The 5,554-nt window shown below is 40.2% G+C and overlaps 1 pseudogene; it reads right to left on the reverse strand.

The window, feature by feature from the left end:
• Positions 1–239: 239 nt before the first annotated feature.
• Positions 240–1,112, reverse strand: LOC139033335 (F-box only protein 27 pseudogene; annotated as a pseudogene).
• Positions 1,113–5,554: the final 4,442 nt, after the last annotated feature.

Consider the following 5,554-nt stretch of genomic DNA (forward strand, 5'->3'; position numbering starts at 1 on the left):
TTGTTTTCACCCGTGTGTCTCCACTCCGTAGAACAGGGGCTGCATTCAGTCAGTAACCCTGATGTAAGAACGTTCTCGTAGTTTCTCATAGAATTTAAAGACAAGGCCCAGTAGGTCCCTTGATTGGACCCAGGAGAGATCCCAGGATGCCAGGAGCTACAAGCTCTTGATAATTGAGGTGGTCTGGCCAATGGTCGCAGCTCCTGGAAGGCACGGTCAGGCTCTCTTACAGGGACAGCTTAGGGACGGATCCGTACGATGACACTGGACTGGGGCCTGGAGACTTCACACTGCTCCGGCCACGAGTCATAGCCCTCGACACTGTGGTCAAACAACACAAAGCGGACGCCCTTCTTGATGTTGGTGAACGAATGCATGATCCGAAAGGAGAAGCTGCCTGTCCGCGGCCGGACGGGAAAACGTTTATGGAAGAAATAATGCAAGGTGGCATAGTTGGCATCTAGAAGCTTGACGACTAGCTGATACATCCGGTCACTGCCTTGTTGCTCTGTCCAGCGGCGACAGACAGAAATCCAAATCTTTCCACTATCCAGGAGTTCCCGCCACAGGCCCTCCTCCTCCAGATCCAAAATTTCTCCCTTGTACCAACACCTGTAGGCAGAACTGTAGCTCGTCTCCTCAGAAGTCTTAAGCCTGACCCCCAAGTCTTCCTCTTCCTCCGAGCCATCGCTACCGCTCAGCATCATACAGTTCCAGAGGTCTTTCTCCAGGGGGTTCACGGTGAGCTTGCGCCCTATGGGTCTGAGCTCGCAGAAGCGGCCCAGGATGCGGGGCCCGGGGCCGCCAGCAGGGGGCAGGCAGGTGCGGATGACGGGCCACAGGTCGGGGTGTTTCCAGGACAGGATGCTCAGCCACAGGTCCTTGTCGTCCACCACCTCTCGCCAGCGCCGGCACACCAGGCGGCACTGCCGGAGCAGCGTGCTTGGGGGCAGGTAGCTCAGCATCTCCCGGAGCAGCTCGATGGGCAGATGGTTCGGGCCCGGAACCTCCTGTGGTTCGTGGTGCGGAGCTGGGACACGGGCAGGCAGGCCCCAGGAGGTTGAGGCGCCCATGGTCTCCTCGCCAGGCCCCGCGGCTGCTGCTGCCTGCATCTCAGCCAGTGTTCCTCACCAGTGGGCCTTCACCTTGCCTCCGGTTTGTATCTTTCATATCATGATAAAGTTCTTCATGTGTTCCAGATTGTAGTACACAATTATAAACAGAATCAACCATCTGAGAAATAATTTCTATACTTTCTGGATTTAAAAAGAATTCTTCAGGATTGGCAGCTACAATAATGTTTTTTCTGGAAATTTCAGCTGTCATGGATTTTGTCAATTGAGATGCAATTTTATTTAACTCAGGCTTTGATGAGTTTTCAGCATCTTTGCTTGAGGCACTTGGCAACTTGACTAGTTTAGCCAAGAACAAGGCAAGTGTTTCTTCTAAAAACCTGGCATCTAATACAGCCTCTTTTTTGGTGGGAGACTTTTTCTTTGACTTCAGATCATCAATAATCTTAGCCACTTTTTCCATAATTTTGACAGCTTCTAGAACTAACTCTGAACTTGATGTTTCTTCCTGTTCTTGAGGATGAAATTCTGAATTGGAAATTTCCTTCACCATTAAAAATCCTATTATATCAGAAAGGACATTGCTCTTACCCATTAAATCTTTGTACACTGAAATATGGGAGCCACAGTGCTTTAAAACAGTGCTATAAACAGAAGTATCTACTTTTTCAATAGTTGCACTATCTGTTAAAGATACAGTGGCTGTCTCTATGACCCGTGGTACTACTGTAATATGACTTTGAGAGATATATTGTTGGAATGAACTTAAGATTTTTGAGCTTATTTCTTGCATTTCAGTGTTCAGAGAATTGTTTTGTTCCTTTTCTGCTTTTGGAAACACAGATAGAAGCTTTGACAAAAACTTTACAGCAATTTCTTCTATTTTGCTAAAAGGCAGTTTGTGAGCCCGGGATGGTTGAGGCTGGGGAACTTCACTGGTTTGGATAACACCTCTAAGGATATTTTCAATAGTATTATCAATTTCTGTACACTGAAGTGGTGTTAATTATCCAGAAAAATAGTTTTGTAACTGATTTCCAGTCACTTCCTGTACAACTAAATTAACTATGGCTTCTGAAAGGATTTTGCAACCACTGCTAATACACTTTCGTATGCTCTCTTGAGATCCAAATTGAGGCAACAGATTATTATAAATAGTTTGAACCACTAATTGAATAATTTCATCATCATTGGGATGTAAGGATTCCACATACTGTATAATCATATCTTCATCTTTGGAGATCTCTGTTGTAACTGTACTTAATAACTTCATTTGAAGGAAATCTAACTCTGTGTACAAATTATCTTCAGACATTTCTGTTTTAGCGTTGGCTACTGTTGAGAAAATTTTTGATAGAAGGGAAGAAATTATCCTTTCTAAAAATTCATAAGGAGGCATTATAGTATATAGCGATGATGTTTGACATTCTTTGCAGGCTGTCTGGGCCATTTTATGGACCTTTTTCATAACTTTCTTAGATTCCAGAGGCAAACATTCTGAATCTGAACCTCATCATAAAGTAGCAAGTTTAGCTGATACTGAAGAATTTCTTCTATTACTGCATTAGCTAGCCTTTTTGCTAATTTTTCAACCTTAAAATTTATGTCCTCGCAGATGGAGTCTTGAGATCTATAATCCTGTAAGATATTGCATATAGAGGAGTGAACAATCTTATTGACCAACATTTTATCAATTGATGGTATTTTAGCCATAAAAGGTGTCTGATCTGAAGAAGGTATTTTAGTTGTACGTGCCATGTTATGTATGGGTGGTATAGTATCCATAATTACCTTTTTCTTGGAAGGTCTTTTAACCACAGACAGTTCATTTTGCCTGAGAGGTGCTTTATGAACTGATGAAATGTTATCCTCAGATGGAAGGAACTTACTTCCTTGATTTGGGTTTAATACTTTAATTTGAGCATCTGAAAATTCCCTTAACAGGGAATCAATCAGTTTCATAGCCATGCCATAGAGCTCAGCTGGATTTACATCATTGGTTACATTTTGACATGCATCATATGCATCCAGTGAGGAAGGAAAAATCAGTTTGTTAACTATTTCAGAGATAACATCTTCTAAAAAGTTAGCAGGGAAAATCCTGGGTTTATTTTCTAGTAGGTTTTGAGGATTGTCCCATTTATGAGGTTGCCTTTGGATCTCACTCTCTTCCTCTTTTGCAGGAGCATTTCTTTAGCTGAATTCACTGAGGCAGGCTGGGCAAAATCCTTGCCACAAGCTTGAGTTACATATGCTGCATTTTCACCTAGGAGACTTGGGTAATTTAAATCATCCACTGGTCCTTGGAGAGAAGATGTTTCTAAAACATTTCTGTAAATGCTTACAGGGACATTTTGGGCATGTTTAGAATGTAAGATCTGTTTGTCATTTGAAGCTGGGTAAGCTGGAGAATCCCTCCTCTTTTCTTGGATCTCTGTATTTCTCACCTTGGATGTCAGAGATGATAATTTAAGAGGTCTATCCCCTCTTCCTAATGAATTTCCTCTTTTCTTGTCACTCTTCTTTTTACCACATATTTCAAAACCTGGTTCCAGGACAACTTTGTTTTTTGTATCACCCATAGCTGGTGAAAGATGTTGGTATAGCTCATCACCTCGCCCTTTCTCATCTTTTTTAGCCACTTGGTCTTTCTTCTTGATTTCATTCTTTGTAAATGCTGTACCCAAATCCAGCCCCGTAGTATCTTTACTTTTCACACTGGTTGTCGTTGAAGTAAGTTTTGATATGTTCTCATCTTTTGCAGTTGGAGTTTCCTTTTTCTTTTCATCCCCTTTTTCTTTGCCATACCTCCAACTGACTCTAATGCTATGGTAGTTACTTTGCTCTTCATAATACTACTTATATTAATACATACTGGCTGCCGGATGCTGCCTGTTTTCATTGATGTCTTCTCTTTGAAGTTCTCTTTTCCATTAACTGCTCTGCCATCTATTTCCAAAGTGTCGATTTTGTTTCTCAGCTCTGAGGTTAGGGGAATAAGTGTAGATGATCGTTCTAGTGAAGAAACTGGGTTCTCCTTCAAGCTTCTTTTTATCTTTGTAAAGGTTTTATATGGTAGGTGTTGAATTCTTTGCATGATGCTATCCACATCTAGAAATGAAAACAAGGTGGAAGACCAGCCTCCTGAAAATAGTGGCTGAATCTTGAAAGCAGAGATTGCCTTCTTGGTTAAAGCAGCAACCATCTCTATAACTATGTTACTTCTATCATGTTTCTGAATATTTTTAGATCCATATATTTCTGTCACCTCATCATACACAGAATCACATACTTTATCAACTGTTTCTTTATCAATTGGTGGAAAAGAAAACATTTCTTCAGCATTTGGCAGAACTTTAATTTCACTTTTCCTAAATTCCCCTATCAGAACATTTGCAAATTTAATAGCCAGGCCCATGATACTTCTTTCTGATATCTCTTTGTCCTTAGGATTTTCAGCAATTCTTGGTAGAGTATAAAATTTGCGAACAAGGTCAATGACGACATCTTCCAAAAACGCAGCAGAGTATACAGGACTGTATTTTTTCTTTAATGAGATTCAAGAGTTCAGTGACATCATCATTTTTGGGTAAGTCACTGGGAAATGATTTTTCATCACATAGAAATGGTTGCAGATGGTGGTCCACAATTTCCTTCATAATGAAACCAGCTATTCTCCCAAGGAATGAGCCTCCTCTTTTGTATGTATCTTTCTGTACTTCATCTTCAAACTTAATTTTTTTAATAATATTGTTACATATAGAGTCAGTGGAGTCATCAATTGCCCCTAATTGCAAATTTTCCACATGTTCTTCTGCCTTGGTAAGTCTAATCTCATGTTCAGAAATTTCTGTTATGATATCATCAGTTAGTTTTGAAGCTGCATTTACAAACTCATCATCTGGTGGCACCTCTTCCTCCTTTGGCTCTATTTCAGTCTCAGGTGAAGGAAACATACGTGCCAGAAGCTTGTAAATCATATTTTCTAGAAGGGAACGAGGCAATACAGTAATGCATGATGGCACGTCATGGCTATCATTGTTGATGGTGTTGAGTACATTTCTGATGATATTCTCCTCTTGGAGGAAGGAATACGAAGAAGTTGCTAATTTTCCTAAAACTAATGACTCCACCTGATAATCATAAATTTCTTCTAACAGAAGATGATATATTTTTTCCCCAAAACTAACAGCATCATTTTGTATAGCTCTATAAATATGAACCAGAGATTGATAATCATCTAATATTTTTTCATAAATAATATTAACAGTTTTTTTAACCATTTCTTTGTATCCTTCTGAAAAATAGAGATTTTCATGCAAGTGATCTGCAACTAAAACTTGTGAAGTGGTGAATTCCAGCACAATTGATTTTACTAATCTTGTAACAATATCTGTAACATTGGCTTTTGCTTTACATGGATTTTCAGTAGCCAAGACATATGAGAATATACAAAGAATTTTGCATAAAAGCTCAGAAAT

This window comes from Odocoileus virginianus, unplaced genomic scaffold (genome assembly GCF_023699985.2).
Source record: "Odocoileus virginianus isolate 20LAN1187 ecotype Illinois unplaced genomic scaffold, Ovbor_1.2 Unplaced_Scaffold_2, whole genome shotgun sequence".
NCBI lineage: Eukaryota > Metazoa > Chordata > Mammalia > Artiodactyla > Cervidae > Odocoileus > Odocoileus virginianus.